The sequence below is a fragment of the Mus caroli genome, unplaced genomic scaffold (assembly GCF_978045245.1).
Source record: "Mus caroli unplaced genomic scaffold, Mus_caroli_1 scaffold_1, whole genome shotgun sequence".
Classification (NCBI taxonomy): domain Eukaryota; kingdom Metazoa; phylum Chordata; class Mammalia; order Rodentia; family Muridae; genus Mus; species Mus caroli.
The window spans coordinates 160,422,185-160,446,665 of NW_028227256.1; the positions used below are offsets into that span (position 1 = coordinate 160,422,185).

The following is a 24,481-nucleotide window of genomic DNA, read 5'->3' on the forward strand; positions in this document are numbered from 1 at the left end:
GTATTTAACACATCATTTTTCATTTATACTAAAAGTATTTAGTAAGTTATAATATCCATCTTATTTTTGGAGTGGGGGGTGTTTTGGTTTCTTAGAGACAAGGTTTCTCTGTGCCCTGGCTGTCCTCAAATTCATAGGCCAGCCTCTGCCTGGCCTTAATATACATCTTTAATATGCATTAAAAATGGAACTGGAGTTATAGACAGTTGTGAGCCACCATGTGGATGCTGAGAATCAAACCTGGTGCCTTGGTAAAAGCACAAGTGTTCTTAGCCACTGATCCATCTTTCCAGCCTGTTCCTGATGTTCTAAAGGCCTCTACAAAGCCTCTGAATAAATAGGAAAATGTATCTTTCTGGAAATAACTAGAGTTCTATCAGCCAGAAGCTGGTATCTTTAAAAGATCACATAACTGAAAGATGGGCTACACTTAATTCTTGTTATCTTTTTCATCCTAGTACCTTTGTGTAGTGCACTGACCACAGAACCACAACAGCAGTCCTGTACTTATAAATTACCAGCTGGAAAGAGGAAGACTGAATTTACTATCTCTTTTCTTCAGACTCAAAATTTAGTGACTTGTTTGAGATGGGATCTCACAATATGTATGCCATACCTGAACTGGAATTCTCTGAAGACCTGTCTGGCCTTAAACTCACAGAGCACCACCCGCCTGTCTGCCAGAGTGATGTTTTTAACCTAATCTTCCATGATTGTACTTTAAATATGCCTAAAGCTAGACACAGTAGCCCCTACCTTTGATCCCAGCAGACAAGAGGCATGCTGATCTCTGTGAGACTGAGGCCAGCCTGGTCAACACAGTGAATTCCAGGACAGCCATGGCTACAGAGAGACATGCCTCCAAATCCCCAAAATAAATAGGCAAATAAATAAAGGCAAGACTGATGACACGTGGTACCACAGAATATTAAGTTCAAAGGATAGAGAACACATTTAATGGTCTCTTTATAAAGCCAAGAGACCAGACCTGAACTTGACAGCTGATACAAACTGAAAAGAACTAAACCTAAGTTCAAATACTTACAGTTCAGAGTTCAAGTATTGAAGCACCTGAAACTCAAGGTTTCATTACTTCTTCTCACCACCTTGCCTCTTAACCTTCCACCCCCAGTACTTGACTTAAAGTCTTTTGGGGTCACCTAGGATATGTCACCTCAGTCAGAGGCTGTTTACCACAGATTTAAGAAATGTTTCTTACACTGAACTTTAGTAATCATACTATGTTATATTATGCCCTTCTGCCCCATTTCTGTAGCAGCTTTGCTTAATCACTCTCGTAATTCTCTTGTTGACATCCTAGTACAATTGTCAAGTACCTGTTAGGACTAGTTGACATCCTTTTCTGCACCGCTGTCTTTTCCTGTTTCATTAATCTATTCCATTCTAGGCTTTTAACCACTTTTGGCCTTCATTACCTGCAACTGCTGCTTGATCTTATCCACCACTCATTTTTTATAGCAGTTATTTCCAATGGATGGAAAGACAGACTGGTAGAATGCTAATTTGAAGTGGTCCACAGATTAGAATTTAAGAGTTTACATGTTTATTTTAAAACATATTAGATGGTTAAAAAACTTATCACCAAATAATAATCAGTACATTTTAATTTCAAATTTACTTAATTAAAAGTAAATTCACCTGTAATTCCAGTACTCTGAAGCCTGAGGTTTAAAAGGGTGACAAATCTGAAGCAACTTGAATACACAAAGAGACACAGGTGGGGTCAGGGCGTGGAAATGGGGAAATAAAGTATTAACACATGGGTTGAAGACAAAGCCAAAACTTACTAGCCAGGTAATCATAACAATCAACTCAAGAGTTTTCTAGTGTTGTAAGAATCCTCCTCTAAAGTTTACAGTAGTGCCCCACCTCCCCAAACAGTCTTATCCTAGGGCTGGGTAGAGTCCTCAACAATTATTAAAAAGGAATAGGAATTAGGATATAGCTTGAAGGTAGAATAGTTGTCAAGCATGTGCAAGACTGACTAACCCTAACTCTGGAACACACCTGTAACCCCAGTACTTGGAAAGCTGAGGCAGGAGGATGTGGATTATAATGAACCTCTGCCTCAAACACAACACTCAAAAACCTCAGCCAAGGATGACTGCTAATGCCCGTAATGTTAGCACCAGGGAGGTTGAGGCCAAGGAGTTTGAGGCCAAGCTCTGAGCTATGGCGTAAAACTTAGGAACACACACAAACACACACACAGTAAGAAAATTACAATTATTGATATTTGTGTGGATGTGCCTATATTCAGAGACCAGAAACTGTCAGGAGTCTTCTAAGACTCTCTACCTTGTTTTTGAGACAGTCTCTCACTGAACTGGGAGCAGGCGACTCTGGGTTACAGGCCAGTGTAGCAATGGATGTTCATGAGTGCTGAAGATTTGAACCCAGGTTCTCTTGCTTTCACAGCAAGCACACTAACCCACTGAGTCACTTTTTCTGCCCCACAATTTTTATCTCCTAGCCATAATGTCTTCCTTTATTGTAATTAACCAGACATGATATATTTTTCTGTGAGTGGATTTTTTCTATGCCAACTTTTCTCTAGTTTATCACATGACTTTATTTTCATCCTCAGGTATTAATCCTAAAATTATAAAAAAGCTTTCTGTGGTGTGAAGGGCAGTATTAGGGACTAAACCTAAGCCTCATGGGTGCCACACAAAAGCTCTCTCTGGTTCTATGGCAACTCCCACTAACACACACCTTATTAATGCAGTCCTGGGAAGCCTGGAACTCAAGAGAGTTCTGCCTCCTGCTCTTGGTAACTCTAACCATTCTTCAAGACTATCTTGGTAATAAGAAACAAAGCCACATGCCTCTGAAAATTAAGCCAGCTATGGGGCCACAAGCCATTAATTCCAGCTCTGGGGAGGCAGAGGTAGTAGGCCAATATGTGAGTTCGAGGGCAGCCTAGTCTACACAATGACTTCTAAGCCAGTTAGAACCAGTCTCAAATAAAACCAGAAAAATGTGATGCAAATCAGCCTCACAAAGAGTACTGGCTCACTTAACCTTATTTGAGGATGCAAACTTTGGTATTTCTAACCACTCAATGTAAACAAACTATGACACCCACCATATAAGCTAAGTGAGAGAACCATGGAAAAGGCCCAGGAAAGGAAGACTAACTGGGAAAAATTCCTAGATAGCAGTTTTGTGAGACAGGGCTTCTTTGTGTCTATAGCCCTGGCTGTCCTTGAACTCATACAGTTCAGCCTGCCTCTGCCTCAGTGTTAGGATTAAAGATAGCTTCCATGACCTGGCTTCCTGGATAACAGTTTTTAAAAATACAAGCAATGCTCTCTATATATGCTAGTTGGGCCTTTCTTTAATATTCAGCATCCAGTAGTGCCTCTAAGGATGAATCCAATACACTGGCAGTAATAGTTTTAGTATCCTAGGTAATATATGCCAATATCTGCCAATGAAACAAAAGTTGTTTGTTGAACTTCAGTAATAACCTCATTTCACTGGCTCTTCTAGCAAATAGACACAGGCTCCTAAACATGACTGTCCTGCTGCTAAACTCTAGAATAAAATGGTAAGTGGTACAAAGACAAGTTTATAGTTAGCTCTAAAAGGAAAACACAAGTGACTCTCTAAAGAATTCTTAAAGCCACAAAGAAGCTCTGATTGATACATCACTGACCTAAAAGTGCTGTGACTCGGGAAAGTAACATTAACTCAGAGTTCTTAGCAACAATTAACACATAATCACTGTGTCACTCCACTCTAAGGCAACAAACAAGTCCTGCTTTTCTGAAGTCAGTGTTTTGGTCAGAACTTGGATATTAACTGCAGGCTGCTTTCACTGTAGGATGCTTTCTGCTGGGCATGGTAGCACTCACCTTTAATCTCAGCACCCAGGAGTCTGAGACAGGAGGATCTCTTGAGTTTGAGGCCAGAGCCTTTGTCTCAAAACAAACATCCCCCCATACAAGAGGATTCAGTTTCCTAAACATGTATGTAATTGACTTCTTTTGCATTTTATCAGTGATGAACTCTTAAAAGATATCAGAATGACATAAATTACATAAAAAGCTACCACCTAGCTAACTAATAACTGGAAGTGGTGGTTTGAGGGCAGTGCACAAACTCAAGGAAACAGTATTATATTCACAGACATTGAAGAAATTCTGCACTTCATTCTGAGCTAGAACTGATGCCAGGGTTATTTACTATACAGAGCACAAAGGAGAAAGTCTTATGAAATAAAGCGCAGTATGTAAATGTAAAGAGAAGTGGAAGAGGAAAAAGACACTACTTACAGATCCAAAGACTTAGGATACTCTGAGAACAGATTATACTGCTTGAACACTAGTTTCTTCTTCCAGTACTCTCCTGCTTTCCCTTCATCTTTAGCTGTCCTTTTACTATGCACTAACCACAGTAACAAGAGCATCACTCAGTCTTAAATTCTACAGCAAGCCTGAGAGGTACTGATATCATCTTTAGTTTATAAATGAAGGGATGGTCTCACAATCATTTCTCAAAAACAAAAAGAAACTGAACATTCACCAGGGGTCTCACTAAGCAGCCTAGGCTGGCCTCAAGCCCATCTCTGTCTTCCCCTAGTCTTCCTATGACATCAAACAGATATAGCCCACGTTTACATCTGGCAGCATTTTAACCTTCACATGTAACAATGTTCAAACACCCAATGCAAGCTAAAGAAAAAGTACCAGTTAAAAATGTGCCTTATTTTAGCAACAATTATAAATGTACAAGACCAAATGAACACTTTTGATAGTTCAGAGCATCCCCTCTGGGTTTAGAAAGTATGGCTTTGACTACAGTACCACTACAAATTTGTGACCTTGATCAAATTACTTCGATCTCTCAAATATCTTGTCCTCATCTGTAAACCAAGTATAAGAGCTCCTTCCTCAAAGACTAGGATCAAAAAGGATAATGTATATAAAGGTCTTGAGAGCATACTGTTAGAGGTTAAGTAATGAGAGATCAGCCAGCATTCTATGTATTCATTCACACACATCTACAGACCAACCCCCCAAAACCCAACAACTTATTTTGACAAATTGATCCCAGAAAAATCATATAAAAACTTCTTTACTATATGCAAACTCAATCTATTTCTAATTTTTGGAGAATCAACGCATTTGGGGCCAGCCAGAAAAGATGCTGCAGTGCATCTGTGACACACACCTAAAAATGGCTCCAGCCAAAGCAGCATCTTAATAACCAACATGGAAGCTTAAATCTACTTTTAAAAAATGCTAGAGGTCATACGTGGTGGCCGCTTCATACCACCCTCTCTGTAACGTCTATTAGCGGGAATTGACTACTGAGCACTCGATGAAGCAAGCATCTTCCGATTCTTCTGGTGCATTCCCAAAGAGAAACCCTAACAGGAGGGCCGCCTACTGTACAATTCTAAGTATCCTGCTGGGGTATGAATTTATGAACCGAGGTTGAAGACCAGCCAATGCGGAAATCCGGGTAGTTTTAAGAGTCAGGAATTACTAGGCAAGTTGGATCCCCCCACCCCAAAGATCTTGAACACACTTCAAACAAATATACATCCCTTTAAAGAGATCAGAGCGGTCCTTATATGCAAAAATCAAGCAAGAGTCCTCACTGGCTCCCATGCTATTTTTCTTCGGTCTTAACTAGGGTCTCTACTCTAGCAACCAGTGATACTAAACGCTCTCTCTGAAAATCAGGCAGCAGCCGAGCCGTATTCCCACAAATGCGGGGCTGGAGCGGCCTAGCGGGAGGAAAAGACTACTCAAATTCTCCAAGAAGTTGTTCAGCTTGTCCCCAGCGGAAGTGGGGTTCGTTGGTCCTGGGTCCCGGTAGAGCCTCTACGACCGCCTTGGACTACACACCGCTGGCTGCAAACGCCAGCCATCACCACAGGAGCATCCGCAGGCACTAAGAGCGCTCGGAGCCGCCACGGGCACCGTCCTCCACGCCGTGGAAAAACGGCGCGCGCAGGCCCCGCGCGGGCGGAGGCTCCCTCGGCCACCGCAGGGCCGCCCCGCCGCGCACATGGGCGACGAGCCCCGCTCCGGATCTCCGCGGACAGCACGACGCCGGGAGCCCAGGGAGAGTCGCCGTGGGCCCCCAGGCCTGGCTCCAGCGGCCGTGCCTTCCCTCCCTCCTCCATCGGGCCTCTTCACGGTCCGGACGCCCTCGCTCTCCTTACCCGCCAGGGTTGAGAACCAAGTCTGCGCGCTTCCAAGGGGCTCGCCCGGGACGGATCAGGGGCAGGGGAGGGGAGATTGCCTCGAGAGACCGTCCACAGGGCCGCTCGGTCCCGAAAGCCCGAGCCACCGCCGTACAAACCGCCAAAGCACTTTCGCTACCTCCTGAGAGGGTGAGAGCGAGCGAGAAAAAGAAGCAAGATGGCGGCTAGCCAGCCCCTACGTGCTACGTCATGACGTTGCGTACGTAAGGCAAATCTCCGCAAGACGGGGGTGGGGTGGGGTTGAGGCTGCGGGGTCACGTGACAGCCTCCGCCGCCTCCCGACTGCGGCGGAGGGTAACGCTACCTCCTACTGGAAGGAGGGAGCTCGTCGAGCAGAGCGATCTCGGAGACAAAGCTTTTTCAACTGGGAAGACTCCCAAAACCTTGAGCCCTCCGTGAGGAATCAAGACTTAGTTTGTCTCCGTGCATTGACAACAACTGATGGAGGGACATACACGTTTACAACCTGCGCTTTGACCGAATGGTCTTACGGTGGTGGTGGTGGTGGTGGTGGGGGGGCGCAAAGTAAGGGGCCTTGGTGTGGCAATTTAGTTACCTCGGAGTGAAAAAAATAATCCAAGTGTTAGGGACAATAGCGACTGGCGTGCTTTGCTGAGACCACCTTCGGTATTTGTAATTTTGGTGTAAAATAAGGCACTGTTTATTTCAGACTCCTCTGGCAATGTTTACCTCTTGGAACAACTACCTAACAGAGAAAACTAACAGTTAAGAGTCACTCATGCAGGCCGGGCGGTGGTGGCGCACGCCTTTAATACCAGCACTTGGGAGGCAGAGGCAGGTGGATTTCTGAGTTCGAGGCCAGCCTGGTCTACAAAGTGAGTTCCAGGACAGCCATGGCTACACAGAAAAACCGTGTCTCGAAAAGCCAAAAAAAAAAAAAAAAAAAAAAGTCACTCATGCAGATGTTTACTAGGTAAGTGTACAGTAGAGACAAGGCAGTACCCAAAGTGAATAAAATAACAGCGCAGTAACCACAAGTAACTTCTTCCCCGACTGACATTTGTGATCATTTGTTTTAGATTTTGTTTGCTTTGCATTACTGGGGCTCGAATCTGGGGCTTGCCTTCAATATGTTAGGCAAATGCTATCCAACTGAACTATAACCCTTAGCCCCTTCAGAGACCTTCTAAAATGAGACACAGTTTGCTGATTGATAGAACAGGACAGAGAGAGGCCTGTTTTTTCACCAAGAAAACACCTTGGTTATTTTCCCACAATCCATTAGAACCAGTCTTCTGTATCCTGGAATTGAAGTATCTTTCTTGAGCAATGCAGGACACCTCCAACAATCAAATATGCTGACATCTACCTGGTTATGAGACTGACATGTACAAACAGAATATTAATTCATGAGTTTCTAAGAGTTGTGCATTAGGGTTCTCTAGAGTAACAGAATTTATAGAATGAATCTCTATGTATATATAGAAAGAGATTTTGTTAGAATGACTTACGGACTCTGGTATAGCTAATCCAACAATGGCTGCCAATGAACAGAAGGTCCAAGAATTCAATAGGTTTTTCAGTCTACAAGGCTAGATTTCTCAGTTGGTTTTCAATACATACTGGAATCCCGAAGAAGACTTTAATTCCCGTGAAGAAATGGACTCTTGTTAGTGAGGAAACAGCTAGAAGACAAATAGCAAAAGCTACCTTCTTCAATGTCCTTATATATAGGATAGGCTTCCAGCTGAAGGCATAGCCCAGATTAGAGGTGAGTCTTCCCACCTTAAAAGATTCTGATTAAAGGTATGTTTTCTAAGCTCAAAGATACAGATTAGAAGTCGATCTTCCACTGGGCAGTGGTGGCACACGCCTTTAATCCCAGCGCTTGGGAGGTAGAGGCAGGCAGATTTCTGAATTCAAGGCCAGCCTGGTCTACAGAGTGAGTTCCAGGACAGTTGGGGCTACACAGAGAAACTCTGCAACAAAAAAGAAAAAAGGAAAGAAGTGGATCTTGCCACTTCAAATTAAGCAAGCAAACAAACAAATCCTCACAGTCAAGTCCCCCACATTTGTGGGTTTAGTTAATTCCAGATAGTAGTCAAGTTGATAACCCAAAATAGCCATCACAAACTGTGACTTGTATACATCCATGCTCAAAACTGCAGAGCTGGTGAGACCCCCCTCCCCCCCCCCGCCATGGTCTCACTATGTAGCTCTGGCTGTTCTGGAACTCACTATGTAGACCAGGTAGACCAGGTTGGTCTTGATCCACCCATTTCGGTCCTCCTCCTCCAATGCTGAGATTAAAGGCATGGACCCTTGCCCAGGATTAGCCAGATATCTGCCTATTTTTTCCTCCTGAATACTGGGATGCAAGGCATGGGCACCGCTCCTGGCTAAGATACAGCATTTTCTATAAGAAACCAAAGGGGTCAGAAGATGCTTGGTGAGCAGAGGTTCAGAACAAGTAGTTATATACGAGGACATTTCTTGACTTATCTGGTTCCACAAGAGGATGGTTTTGTTTCAAAAGTTGAAATAAATATTGAGTTTCTAGTGGTTGCAGTTTTCTACATTGATTGCCAATATAGCAGGGACATCCTGCTGTGCTTTTGATTCAGGCTTCTTTTCTCCTTGACAGCACTTGGATGGCTACCTGCCCTGAAGTGCCCCTGTGTGTTCCTTCCTCTGTTTCCATAGCTACCTCTTAGCAATGTTCTTTCAATAAAAATCAAATCACGGTGGAGTCAGGTCAGTGTGTGCTTTAAAGGTAAGTTTACTTATTTCTACTGGTACTCACTGTATGCGATCTTAAAGTTTAACTCTCAGAGGGCAGTTTTATTTTCCTTATTTCTCATTTCTTTTGGTGGTGGGAGGAGGAAGACTCTTAACTAAAATCTCCACGTGTTAGTTTCATGCCCAAAGCCAAATACTACTTTTGGTGCTGGTGAGATGGTTCAATGAGTAAAGATGCATGCCACCAAGCCTGATAGCCTGAGTTCAATCCCCAGGACTCACGGTGGAGAACAAGTTCCCACAAGTTATCATCTCCTTTCCACGGGTGCAAATGTCAGGAACCTCTACACAATAAAGAAATGCAATGTAATAAAATTGTTACTTTTTAAACACTTTTTGCACTGACCTAATGACTTAGTGGGTAAAGCACTTGGTGTGCAAGGGTTAGAACTGGAATTTGGATCCCCACAACCCGTATGTGGTGGTTTGAATATGCTTGTCCCATGGAAGTGGCACTATTAGGACGTATGGCTTGTTGGGGGAAATGGGTCACTGTGTAGGAGGGCTTTGAGGGTCTATGTTCAAGCTTCATCTAGTGCAGAGGAGATCCCCGTCATGACTGCCTGTGGAAGAGAGTGTCTCCTAATTGCCTTCAAATCAAGATGCAGAGCTCTGAGCTCCTTCTCCAGCCCCGTATCTGCCTGCATGTTATGATGCTTCCAGCTATGATGATAACGGATTAAACCGCTGAAACTATAAGCCAGTCCCAATTAAATGTTTGCCTTTAGAAGACTTGCCTTGGCCATGGTGTCTCTTCACAGCAGTGGAAACCCTAAATAAAACACCATATAACCGTCAGGTAGGCATGGCAGCCACCTGTAATTCCCAACACTCAGACGATATCCACAGGGATCCAAAGCCAAGCTGGCTGACTAGGCTAGCCATATCTGTGTGCTCTGGTTCAATTAGAGAACTATTGAGGACTCTGATGTCAATATCACACCTTTACATCCATGCCACACACTTATGCACATGTCCATGCATGTGAACATCCATATACACATACCACATACGCATGTATATAGATATACACATACCACATAAGTACGTATATACACATAAAAATAAATAAACAACTTTACTTAGCCTTAAGTTGCTTGTGCAGCTCCAAACACCTCAACAACTGTAGATATATTTGACACAACAAAAATGTTTCATGGAAAATTAAAAAAAAACTTGTGGCTTTTTAAACAATAATTTTAGTCTATCATTAGATTTGCAGTTGGTGGTATGGAATCTGGCAAACTAGTTTTTAATTGAAAACAAATTGACACCCCAAACAATATAATCTTTTTTTTTTTAATGATTGTTCAGTGGTATTTACTAATGATTTTTAAAAATAAAATATTTACTTACCTGGGTGTGGTGGCATAAACTTTAATGGCACTTGATAGACAGAGGCAGGTGAGGACTCTCTATTGAGTTTGAAGCCAGCTTGTCCTACAGATCGAGTTCCAGGACAGCCAGGACTACATAGAGAGACCCTACATCAAAAAACAAAAATAAATAAATTTTACTTAATTAAAATGTTTACTTTATCTTTGTTTGATTCCAGAAAGCTGGAGGCACCAAAAATGTATGAGACATTAGGTTACGAATAAAACAATCAGCAAGGCTGAGAGTGGTAAGGCACCCCTTTACCAAGCACTCTGGAGGCAGGACCAGGTGGATCTCTGTGCATTCAAACCCAGCCTTAGCATAACAAGTCCCAGCTAAGGTCATCTAGTGAAACACCAACTCAAACAAACAAGCAAACAAATAAATAACACAACGAGCTGGAAGCCCGGCACGTGGAAACTTGGAAAATGAGACAGGAAGGAGGGCTGAAAGTTGGAGGCCAGCTTGGGCTCTATAGAAAGACTCAGCTTCATCAAACAAACAAAACCAAGATGTCTCATACTTAGTAAGACTGTGAGACGTGATGGATTGGATATAATGAAAGCCATAATAATCAAGCTCTATGTAAAGATGTAGCCTTACTTTACTAATAACTACAGATTTTCCAAGTCTGTAAACGAAGACAAGAACAATATTGTCATTGCTTCGAGGAACCACCTCTGGGGCTGGAGAGATGGCTCATGGGTTCTTGCTTCACCTCCAGTGAACCCAAGTTATGTTTCTAGCATCCGTATCAGACAGCTCATACACCTTGGTGTGAACTTTTAGGGATCTTGTGAACCAAGAGTACCCAGAGCACATGTGGCACATTGGTGCATAAATACACTCACACACATACACACACACACACACACATACACACACACATGCTCACACACTCAATAAGATACAGTGCAAAAAGAAACTGCCTTTTGCCAACTCATATGCTTTATGTGAAATATTACAATATATTTAACATATAAACATTTACATTATATCTAGCATAAGATAATATTTTTATTTGGCAATCTATTATTAATTAGCTAAAAAAACTTTTTATAATTGAATAAAAGATACATTTTGGTTATATTTTGTCACGTCATGTGCTAATGCATTTTGGAGTAATTGTGATTTACACTGTCCACTCTACGTATTCATAACATTTAAGCTGAGAGAATCTAAGTTCTTAGAGTGGTGTGGTGAGCCAAGTCAAGAGGGTTCAACGCAGTTAGAGAGCAGAGAACATTATCAGGGATGTTACTCAGGGCTGGAGCAGTAAGGGGAGGGAGGAGGAAGGGAGATGGACGACAGAGAAGACTTGGGTCCCAGTTTTGCCTTAAGCATTCTTGAATGAGTTCACCTGAGCCAGGAAGTGAGTCACAGCGAGAGGCTGGGATCAGAGGGGGAAAGATCTCTAAGAAGTGATTCAGGGGCAGCAAATGCAGAAGAGAAAACAGTTAAAACGGAGTGTAAGTGGTGGTAATTGGAGATACAGGAAAATGCTTTTTAAATATTTTTAGGCCGGAAAATAGAGATTTGAGATAATGCTGACAAATGTACTCAATTATTTCTGAAATTACAAGCCTGGCTGTTGCTTCTAGCATTTTTCAAAGTATAAGGACCCTTTATTTATTTTCTGTCCAACCCATTGTACATTCAGTACACAAGTGAAGCTACCCAGTTTCAAATCTTAGTTTTTTGCTCCATGGCAACCAGGCATTTTGAGCGATTCTTGTGGAAGAGGGAATTTTCCTGTGCCACAGTCTGGAGCCCATGCCTAGCTTAGTCCTTGTTTATCAGTTTCTTTGTATTCTCCATTCTTATTTCTGCTGGGGTTAATTAAATGGCTGTTTCAGAAGTACTTCTTCGAGTTGATTAGAGTCCCATTGAGATAATTGCTTCGAATGGGAATTAGTTCAGTGCTCAGCACAGTGCCACTGTTAACTTCCTGTGGCACATAGTCCTGGAAGAAAGAGGAGAAACCTGGAGTAGGGAGAAAGAACACTAAAAAGCTTTGCAGGTATTCAGTACCCTGGGTAAATTGCACTCAACTGGAGCTCGTTGTTCCAGTAGTCAGTATGGTTATATGAAACTTACAGAAAGTATGCACTTGTTGTACATGTGTACTGCATGCATACAGGCACTCTTAGGACATCATGCATCATTGCACACTCGGGAGAGTCAGAAGGAGTCGATTCTTTCTTTCCACTGCAGGATCTGGAAACCACACTCAGGTTGCCAGGTTCACATGACAAGTGCCTTTACCTACCAAGCTGTCACACTGGTCCCTGTATGAAGCTTTTAATGTGGAGATCTCAATGTGGCAACTAGTAAAATAATGCTACACATTACTTTACATTTAACCCTGATACCTACCCAACCCATACCCATAACCCACCCCTAACCTAGAATCTAACACTAATTGATAACTGCTCAAAAAGGAAAAATTAGTTATCTCCAATGGAGTCTTGCTGTGTATACTTGCCACACTTAAAAGCAGGCCCCATGCCCCATGCCCCATGGAGGATGGCTAACACAAAATGAACTCAATGTATTTTTGGAGGTTTTTGTCTCATGCTTTGTATGGGCATTTTTTTTTAACTTTACAAGTCTTCTGCTTATATATTATGGTTTCCAGTTTTAGGTTTTATGAGATTTCTGTGTGCGTAGATGTGTGTCTCTGTGTCTGTATGTGTGCCCCCCCCCCTTTGTCCTGTTCTGGTTTGTTTTTCTTTTCTTTTTTGTTTGTTTGTTTGTTTGTTTTGTTTTTTGAGACAGGGTTTCTCTGTGTAGCCCTGGCTGTCCTGGAACTCACTCTGTAGACCAGGCTGGCCTCGAGCTCAGAAATCCACCTGCCTCTGCCTCCCAAGTGCTGGGATTAAAGGCGCGCACCACCACTGCCCGGCATGTTTTTATTTTTTTTATTACTACTGCTATCAGATTCTTGCTTATTTTCTGAGAGGAAGGAAGGATATGGGCTTGGGTGGATGGAACTGTAAGGAGGATCTGGGAGGAGTTGGGGAAGGTGTTTCAGTTAGGCTTACTATTGCTTTGATGACCGCCATGACCAAAGCAACTGGGAGAAGACTGGGTTTATTTGGCTTAGACTTTCATACCTATATTCATCACTGAAGGAAGTCATGATAGGACTCAAACAGGGCAGGAACCTGGAGGCAGGAGCTGATACAGTGGTCTTGGAGGGGCGCTGCTTACTGGCCTGCTTCCCATGACCCACTCAGCCTGCTTTCTTATAGAACCCAAGACTACCAGCTCAGGGGTGAATCCACCTACAATGGGCTGGGCCCTCCCCCATTAAGAAAATGCCTTACAGTTGGATCTTATGGAGGCATTTTCTCAATTGAGGTTCCCTCTAGCTTATGTCAACTAGCCAGGACAGGAGAGCTAACCATAATCAGAATATATTGTATGAAAAAAAAACTATTTCAATACAATACAATATAATACAATACAATTCCTTTGTAGATTGGAATGTCCCCTTCCTAAAATTGAACCCTTGGTCTCCAGCGGGGCCCACTATGTTTGGAGGACAGTTTGGAAATTTTGAGTAGGTTACTGATGGCAGGTCCTGAACAGTAGGTTGCTCCATGATCCTTCCTGTGTACTCTCTGGTTCCTGGTTGGGCCACCACGTGAATAATCAATCTCTGCTCTATATTTCCCTTATCATTTAGAGCATCTTCATCAGTCCTTCTCTGCCATGATGGACTGAAGAGGAAACTCCTGGTTTCTTTGGAAAGTCAGTTGACATTTCCTTGAAGCAGACACAGGTGGAAAGATGTTTTGCTATAGCTGACGTGTGAAAGGATGGGAGATGAAGGAGTGTATATATATATATATATATATATATATATATATATATATATATAAAACCCCACAGATAGTGGGATCTTGAGCACTGGTTTGCTTTGCTCCACCTCAATATTCTTTACTAATGACACACATATATTGGTTTACCTTACATTGTGTTTGCCGAGCTCCACAAGTGGTGACGCCAGAGAGAAGAAACTCACCAAAGAACTTCTTGTGAGGTTCCTGTGGCTTCTTGCCACTTCCTCAGCCCTGGGCTGGTTGGAGAGCCTTGTGGCTTCTTCAGGACTGAACTGCGGCTGCTGATTTGTATTTGATGTTTGCTATGGGACTGAGCTGCTGATATCCTGACAATGAAGGTTGGACTTGCTCCCCCAAAGAACTATTTCTAAACAGATCTACTTCCCCTGTGCCCTAATAACTTTTCTCTTCCACTACCTTTCCTGGGTGGTGGGCTGGAGAAGAGGTTCAATCCTTATTAAAATCAGTTTTGGAAAATTTATGCCTCCAGGGGACCGCAAGCCCCAACTCTGAACCTAAACCAATGCAGCCTCCCTTTAGTTGTTCCTACCAACGGCTTTTGTCACAGCAGAGAGAAGTAACTAATACTCTGTTGCAGGTCAGGCATTCCTAACAAACCCCTATACTACTTGGCTGATGCTTGTGAGTTTATAGAATATACAATTGTTATTGATCCGAGGAAGGAGTTTTCTGTGTGTGGATGAGAGAGCTGCCAGCCACAGGAGCAGTGGGGTGTGCTGCAGAGAGGTCTTCTGCTGAGCAGAAATGTTTTGTTTTGTTAGCTATTGGGAGTGCAGGCTGAGGATGGCTCTGGGCTCTGAGCCCTGTTTGAAGGATGGCATCGTTTAAACGGAGCTGATTTTCCTGTTGGTTGGTGTGGAGCTGTAGAGGTCTGGCCATGTCACCTCATCAGATATCCCCACAGCCTGCCTTCGTTCCACATTCCAGAGTCCCACATGGGCTGCCATTGGCTGCCAGGTCAGCTTCTCAGCCTAAGTCTGCTGCTTTTTCTCTCCTTAGGCTGGTGTTCTCCAAAGCACCACGTGCATAGTTTTGTTTCCTAGCAACTCAACCTGCAGTAGCACCATCTACATAATTTGTTCCTACCAGAAATCTGGGAAAACCCCCAGATTCCATTCTCTCCTCCATATGGAGTATTCTCCACACGCAGTTAATAGGTCTTTGCTTTTCTCTTCCACTCACAGTGACTGTGATCCAAGTCACCATGGCCTGTCACCTAAAGCAACTAGGGTGGCTCTGGGCTTGCCTTTCCATCTTTACCTTTATTTGAAAGAGCCTTTTCCTTGTAATTTTATTAAGTTTTGTGGATTAATTGAGATGCATAATAAAAAATTATGTAAGCCCAGTTTGGTGATATACACCTGTGATCCTACAGACCCAGAAGGTGGAGACAGGAGGATTCTAAGTTTAAGGCTAGCTTGGGCAACTTTAACAAAATCCTCTCTCAGAGTGATTTAAAGGGCTGGCATGTACCTCAATGGTAGAATGTGTGGGGTCAAAGGAAGAAAGAGAAGAGAAAAGGGAAAAGAAAATAATTAGATCATTTTTCTTTAGGTGTGGTTTCCTGTAGCCCATGCTGGCCTCAAACTCAAACTATACAAGCACATGCTATATAGCATATTCCCATTCAATATCCACTCAAGAAGTATATAATATTCATGAGCTATGTCCTCGGTCCTGAGATAGATGCAAGACTCTTGTAATCTCTGTCTTCATCCAGTGTGAGTGCCAAAGTTATGTTTTAAGTTTTAATTACTGTGCCTAGGAGAATGATGAAACAAAAATGATTCTGGCCTGTAAGCTCCTTGCCCAAGGACAGATGCTTCCTGAAATCCTGGAAGCTGTTGTTTATGAAATAACAAGCCACTTATTTTCACTTCCCTAAACATGTTTGTTTTCCCAAACTCCATTGGATGTGCTTGATCACATGTGGGCAGGAGGAAATACATATGTAGGAAATACATCAGGATGTATGCTTGACCCTCATTGTCCCTCAAGGGAAATACATGGAATTGTGGGGTTTGCCTTTTTAAGGCCCTGCAAACTGCCATTTTCCTGGGAACCCTGGTACAGACCTGACTAGAGTCCATCCACCTGACCAGTATTTAACTAAAGCTTGCTTCAAATTTGGTTTTAAATTGTGGTAGTGGTCTTATTCTGGACCAGTAGGATTACCACTGATAGATCTTGTCATGTGTGTGTACCTGTGTAACTGGCACCACACTCAGGATGACGAATGTTTCTGTCAGTGGTATATTATTATTTTTGTAAATAATAATTTTATTAACGTGTATTAATTTTACTTTAACTGGGCTCTCTGTAGAATTTCAACACAATTGAGTGTTCCCTGCTCAGATCTGGTAATTAGTGTTTCCCTCCCCCCGTCAGTTCCTTGTGTGGTGCCTTGCTCTCTTGTAGCTCTTCATCAAGTACACAGCAGGTTATTTTGAACTCTAATCAATGTGTCTGTGTTGTGCAACACCCAGACCTGGTCCTTTTACTCAGTGTAATCTCTTACCTCCTTCCATTATTTCTTCTTCTTCTTTTAAAGAAGGAGACTTGTTGTGTAACTCAGAGTGATCTAGAATTCAGAATCCTTCTCTACCTCCTACATATCATAGGAGTGTGACACCACCTCAGGCATATATGTTTTACCAACTTTCAGTAATAAGTTTCCTACATCTGGGGCAATAATTTTTTAGCTTGCACACACAAGAGAGAACATGCAATTTTTGCCTTTTCATGTCCGGTCTATTTGACTCCACATCCTAACATCAGTTCCAATCATCTTGTGTCAGGTGACAGGGTTTCACCTTTCTTTATGGATGAATAACATTAAATGTTCATGATTATGTGTGCATCCTATTCTTTATCCACCTGCCCCTTGATGGGCAGAAAGATTGGCTCCGTGTCTTAGCAGTTGGGAACGTGCTTCAGTATACATGGTAGCACAAGGATCTCTTTGGTTTGATTTCATTTGATTTTGATATGCACAGAGAAGTGGGATAGAAGCCGGGCGTGGTGGAACACGCCTTTAATCCCAGCACTTGGGAGGCAGAGGCAGGTGGATTTCTGAGTTCAAGGCCAACCTGGTCTACAGAGTGAGTTCTAGGACAGCCAGGGCGATACAGAGAAACCCTGTCTCGAAAAAACAAACAACCCCCCCAAACCAAAAAACCAAAACAAAAAAACAAAAAACAAACAACAAACAAACAAACAAAAAGAAGTGGGATAGATGAATCACAGAGTAAATGGGCTTTTCCTTACTTACACTTGTTAAAAAAAACAAAAACAAACCCAAACAGGCACATGACGTTTTTTTAACAAGCTTAATTGACTGCTCAGTGATTCATGAGCCAAGCAACACCTGACCACAGTGGATCATCGTGCCTCAGAGGAGGCACAGCAGGAAATCCTTTATAAAGTTTGTTGGAACAAGTAAAAGAAAGAAACTGCTTGATTGGTTAAAGCGGAGGAGGTTAGTTGGCGGATGATTATGGGTAAGGTCTCTGGTTAGCACCTGACTGATGAGGTCCGTGCTTCCATTTACTCCTCTTGTTATCCATGTTGTTCTTGGTGTCCATCCCCTCCCCCTCCCCAAGGACTCAATGTGCTGTAGCCTTCTTGGCCAGTAGCCTCTTACTTAATACTTATAGAATTATGTTGAATTGTAGTAGGCATTTCTGTGGGGCCAGGGTTTATGATGGTAGTCTTCTTCCTTTATAAGCCAAGAAATGCATAAAGCAAAACATTTTACAAGAACCCCCCCCCCCCCCCACACACACACACCATTTCTGAGCAGAGAAATGTTCAGGGGGACATTGGAGTGAGGCTACATAGATGGAGTTGAGTGAACTTCCATCTGGGTCAGATCTTGGGTGTGGTCAGTGTTTATTGAGTTGTTAGTTTCCGGTTTTGACACGTTTATGTACTCATTCATCAAACATTTATATAGGATTACTGAAGTGGAAACTTTAAGGGTTCTTTGGAGAGTCAGCTGTGTTGGATGATGTTTTGCTGGGCAAACCCATGAAGGAGTGTTTTCCTGAAGTGGACATAGGTGAAAAACTAAGGCAGAATCATGAGGGAACATTTTGCTGAAGCAGACACAAGAGAAAGGATGCTCTGCTAAAGCAAACACATGAAAGAACACATGATAAAAGATTCTTTGCTAACAACACACATATATTGGTCCACCTTACATTGTGTAGTTAAGCTGCATTTGTTGGGACGCCATAGAGAGAAATGCATCAAAAAACTTCTGATGATGACACACATAAATATATCTGTTCACATCATCCTCCTGCAAAATGCTATCTAAAGGGAGGTCCCAGTGGGATTTTTATTCATACTACTGCCGATGGCAGTAAAATTGTACCAATAGAAAAATATATGGGCTGACAAAATGTGTTTGTATGTATGCTGGTTTGCCATTGGAAGCATACATGATGGCATAAAGCCTGCTTAGATCTAGTGAGGTTCTGGCCAAGAAAGGATGAAATAGAATTGGTTTAGAGAGATGTGCCAAATAGTCTGTCTGGCTAGAAAATCAAGACCTCATTGACACAAACCATATACCTCTCTATAAAGAAAATTCTTAAACTTCCTTGTAAACAGTTCTCTGGCTTCCTTGAAAGGACAGCTGTGGTGGAGGATACAAGATGACTTTGCTCATGAGATCATAAGTGCAGCATGAATCCTGTGATAAACTGGCTCTGTCTCCTAGAGGCACAGGTGTTAGTTAAATCTACCAATAGGTGGTGGTTGGTATTGGTAGGTAACAGAACCTTTATGAGGCAGGACCTAGTGGAAAGGGGTTAGGTTATTGGGGACATGCTCTTCAAAGAAGCCTTTAGATTTTGGGTGCGGCTCTTTCTCCTCCTTCTCCTTCTCCTCTTCTTTTTTTCCGTTCTTTTTCATTTTTTCTGGTTACCAAGAGGTAAGCATCTTTTCTGAAGTGGCTCTGGTCATAGCATGCTGTCTTACCATAAAACCAAGAGTGGTTTGCTAACTGAACTTGCTCAAACTGTGACCCAAAGTGAGCCTCTCTTTCCTTATGACATTTCTTTCAGATATTTTGTCACAGTGATAGTAAGTGGGCTAAGAAATTCAGAACACAAACGTACACATTTGTAACAGCAGGAAATGAACAAATACAGATCAAAAAACTGTATAAGAATTGCTTCCTTCCTGAGTTCCAGAATGTGGAATAGCAAATATTAATTGCATTTTGCATAACTGAAAACTTATTTTTTTCTGTTGAAAAATTTAGTTCCAATGTTAAATCCAATCAACAAGTATATTTATTTTTTGTATGAATATGTGTATATGTTACAAATGTGTACATGTGTGAATGTGCAGGGGCACATGTGCATGCAATTGTGTGCACATGGCTAATGCTGGATAACTTTTTCAGCTGTTCTCTATCGTATGTGTTGAGGCATGATTTTTAAAAACTTTCTACTGATTGTAAGTGTCGCCTCATACATCCCAGTCCCACTCATCTCCTTGTCCCCTTAGATCTGCCCTTTGCCCTTGCAACTTCCCTCCCCACCAAATAAAACACACACACACACACACACACACACACGAGGGGGGGTTGCGGTGGGGGGAGGAGAGAGAGAGAGAGAGAGAGAGAGAGCGAGCATAGAGAAAAACAAAGCTAGAAAACATCTCATCGTGGAAGCTGTGGTGTGTCACAGTGTGTCTCACAGTCTATCACTCTGTCCGCACATCTTCACTTGCAAGTGTTCATTGCAGTGAGTCATTGGTCTGGTTCAAGACCTTCTGTGACACCATCCATATTGGACCATCACTGGGACTCTTCCTAGTTATCCTATTGTTGCTCTGTGTCATGGAGATCTTGCATCTTTGGAACAGCAGGACTGGTCCCTTCATGCATCCCAACTGTTTGCAGATGATGTAGATTTCGGGGTGGGCCATCTTAGAACCCTGGATCTGGGTCTGGGTGGTAGCTGAGCTGGTCAGCGCACCACCTCTTCCTTATCTGCACCACTAGGGCAGGCTATATAGCACTGCTCCATCGAGGCCCTCAGGGCCTGCTTACTCACACCCAAGCCTCCAGAGCCAGCTCCAGTGTGCTGCCCAGGTGAGGTGCAAAGCTCATTCTCCCAAGGGCTGCAGTTAGTGAGGGATAGGGCCAGCTTACCTGCTCTTACGACCTCATTATCAGCTCTCCCTTCTGCCGCAGGTGGTGAAGGGTGATAGAGGAAGGACTTCACCCTTGTATCCATGCCACCTCATGGCAGATGAGTGGTGGGACCAGCTCTTCCTTGCTCTCATCTTCAGAGCTGGCTCACCTGTGGCCCCCTCAACCAGGACCAGCCCTACTGGGAAGCCTACGAGAGAGGCAGGGCTTTCTCTCGTGAATGCTGCACTAGTGAGGGGCAGGACTAGCTCTCCTGCGCTCAGGACCCTGTGGGCAGCTTTCCTGACTCTCAGAGGTGGTAAAGGGTTGGGGGTACCACCTCTCCACCTATGTCACCCCACGGCAAATGAGTTGTAGGGTTAATTCTCTCACACTCATACCCTTGGGGATTGCTAACCCCAACCCCACCTGCCATCAGGGACAGCTCCACTGTCTTGCCTGGGCAAGGCTCAGGACTGCTATCCACTCTCTCAAGTGCTGCCAGTGGCAAATGGGGCTGGCTCTCCAGAGTGCTGCATTCAGTGAGAGGAGGGGCCAGTTTGAGGCTTTTTTTTTCTTTCTTCACCTAGCTTACACTAATTCAACAATACAGCAAGCCATCTTGTTTGGGGAACTCCTTTTCTCCACTTCATGAATTCTGGGATTAAAAGTGGCCATGATACTCATCCAACATTTTTGTAGGTGCTAAGGATCTGACCTCTGGTTCTCATACCACCTGCACAGCAAGTCCTTTATCCACTGAACCATTTCCCTCTCCTCCCTAGTTAACAAATATTATTGTGCACCTATTAAGTATAGAGGAGTCTTTCTAAACATTCAAATGGAAAGAAAAACACCGATACTTTCCTTCCTAAGTTCATCCAAAGGCCAATAGTTCTTTCCATTTCCCATTAGTCTTTTGTTTTCACAAGGAGGGGGACACTATCTGTTGTTCGGTGTTTTATATTTTGTGAGTTTTACATTTCTAGGTGTTGTAGGGTTTTTTGTTTTTGTTTTTGTTTTGTTTTGTTTGGACAGGATTTTATACAAACTCTATGGAAGATTCTTAAATCATAGTTGATGTGGGACAGATTTTTTTTTTTTTTCGTTTTAGGCATAATCCCATTTCACTAAGACTGGCCTCAAACTTGTTATGTGCCAGAGGATAACACTGAATCTCTAACCTTCAATCCTGCACCTTGTAAGTGCTGGGATTAGAGGCATTCACCACCTCAAGTGACTTTTAGGACAGTTGACATAGCAATTTCAATGACGAAGTAATCACCCCAGCAAAAGAGTGGATGTGGCTCTGACAACTCATTCAGCTTCAGATTTAGATTAATTTCTTTTCTTTTTGGTTAAAATTTTCCATGATTGATGCAAAAAACACTTTTCCCCAGAAAAAAAAATATGATGAAATATATTGAGCCGATGCAGAGTTAAAATATCAGGAAGAGACAAATAACTAAAAATAACAGGACATGATTAATGGTTTTGATTCACAACCTATTTTTATTCTCTGGACTTTGAGTACCCAGATTTATATTTGCAGAACAACAGAAGAAAAAAGGAGGTTGAAAAGTTTAGTTTTGAAATACTCTTCTTTTTGTCTTTTTTTTTTTTTTTTAGAATTCTTAGCTTTACTGAAAGATTATAATTTGAAAACTTGATTCATTAATGAATATATAATTTTATGTTTCTCTAGGTCTAGACATTGACAGATTGTAAAGATTTGCCCTTAATTTTACAAAGTATGACAAAGCTTATGTGGGAGTGTTGTTTAAAAAAATATCTTTGTCTCTCAGAGGTAATTATAGAAATGTTTTTAGGTAAAATGCAAGTGTCTTGATTTTGCTATAAAAATAACCCATTTGGCCCAAATGATGGCTTAGCTGTCAAGAGCAGTTCTGGCTTTTGTAGAAGACTCTTTTGGTTCCCAACAATGATTCACTAGGTAGCTTACATCTTCCTGTGTGTGACTCCAGCTCAGGGGATTCAGTTCTCTTCTGTTTTCCCCAGACACCCACATTCATGTGAATATGCCCCCCCCATTCATGTGAATATGCCTCCCCCAGACATACACATTCATGTGCATATTCCTCCTCCAGACACCCACATTCATGTGAATATGCCTCCCTCAACACACAAAAATGCATAATTAAAGATAAAATAAATCTAAAAACTCAATTTCACTAAACAAATAAAAATAAAAAATTAAGTAAGAAAACATGAAATAAGATGGTAGAATGTTGATAATTGTTCCAAGTGGGCTTATGAATGCTTTCCAGTTTCTTGTATTCCTTCATTTCATGAATTAAAGAAAAATTCCATAATATAGTATTTTAAATGTTTTTCTTTGTGACTTGACAACTTTCTTTTCCTTGACCTTCTTTTAGAAGTTTTTCTTTTCATGAACCTTCTGCCTTAGTCAGCTTGGCCTGCCATAGCAAAAAACCACAGTCTGGATGGGTGTGGTGGTTTGAGTAGGAATGGCTCATATAGATTCATGTGTTTGAATGCTTGGCCCACAGGAAGTGGCACTAGTAGGAGGTGTGGCCTTGTTTGAGGAAGCGTGTCACTGTGGAGGCAGGATTTGAGGTCATATATACTGAAGTGTCACCCAGTGCGGCACACAGTCTCCTTCTGCTATCTGAGCATCAACATGTAGAACTCTCAGCTCCTTCTCCAGCACCATATCTGCCTGCATGCTGCCGTGTTTCCTGGCATGATAATGTATTAAACCTCTGAACTGGAAGCTAGCCTCAATAAAATATTTTCTTTTATAAATATTTGATCATGGTGTCTCTTCACAGCAATAAAACTGTAACCAAGACAGAAGCTTAAACAACAGACCAGTATTTCTCATAGAATCAGAGGGTAGGAAGTATAAGAGCAATTCTAGGGGCTGGGGACATGGCTCTGTGGTTAAGAGATCTTGTTGCTCTTGGAGAGCTTTAAATTAGTAATTATCAGTCTTCCTAATGCTGTGACCCTATATAGTACAGTTCCTCGAGTTGTGGTGACCCCAACCATAAAATTATTTAACAGTTATCTCTTAACTGTAATTTTGCTACTTTTATGACTTTTAACATAAATGTATGATACACACAATATCTGATATACAACCACAAAGGGGTCAAGACCCATAAGTTGAGAACCACTGTTTTAAATCATCATTAATGCATCTCTCTGCATTCTGCATATTGCTCTCTTAATTTCTAAGTTCCCTTTGAATTTCCCCTTCTCCTTCCTATCTTGCTCTCTGATTTCTGCTCTGAGGTGATGATGCCTTTGCAATGCCATTGTTCCTGGTTTCTTATACCTCTTCTAGGGGCATAGATCACATTTCACTAAAGGTTTAAACATAAATTCAAATCATAAATTGAATAAGAAGTTTATAACAGAGAATGTTTATATATGTATCCCTTAAGACTAGACATTCATTATCTGTCACTAGTTCTATAGGTTCATGGAGAGTTAAAGACCATAACTAAGTTATCATTGAAGTTTTGTGTAGATAAACCCGGTCAATATTTTATCTTCTGTCCTTGCACCTACAGTAAGTTGTTAGTTACCTTTCTATGATCTTTGATTAATAGCTTTACAACCTCTTGGAATGTGTTCTTAGTTGGAAATGCCTCTTTCTATCTCAGAAGGAATTAACTCGTGACACTTGAAGACTGACAGAGTTCTCATTGCAGTTTTAATATCAGGACTTAATAGCAGTCCTATTGTTAAAGGCTTAATAATCACTAGTATAATTTTAGTAATTCTTATAAAATCATCATTAAGAATTAAGAAACCATCTATTTGTTTATATAGCATCACTACAAGACAGTACATCTTCATTGTTCTGCAGAAATCCGCTCAAAAGGGTAAGCTAATACCTACTGATTGTTATATATATTTAACAATATCAGGAAAAGCATATCAATAGCAGGAATCTTTCCTCAAATGTAATCTCCGTCTGTCTTGCCTAGAAGAGGATATCTACCATAGCTTTACAGTCCATGGTGGAACCATCACAGGAGGATCACCTCCTAGTTTTTAGCTTCTCCTCGGTCTGGGACAGCATTTCCATGA

At 42.1% G+C, this 24,481-nt stretch overlaps 1 protein-coding gene across 11 annotated transcripts in view; it reads right to left on the reverse strand.

The window, feature by feature from the left end:
* Positions 1 to 6,420, reverse strand: part of Prrc2c (proline rich coiled-coil 2C) — a 69,631-nt gene extending 63,211 nt beyond the window's left edge. For all 11 annotated transcript variants that reach the window (XM_021176192.3, XM_021176135.3, XM_029483388.2 and 8 more), the window contains exon 1: positions 6,203 to 6,420. The gene's annotated coding sequence lies outside the window, so the exon portion shown is untranslated. The remainder of the gene's footprint in view (positions 1 to 6,202) is intronic.
* Positions 6,421 to 24,481: the final 18,061 nt, after the last annotated feature.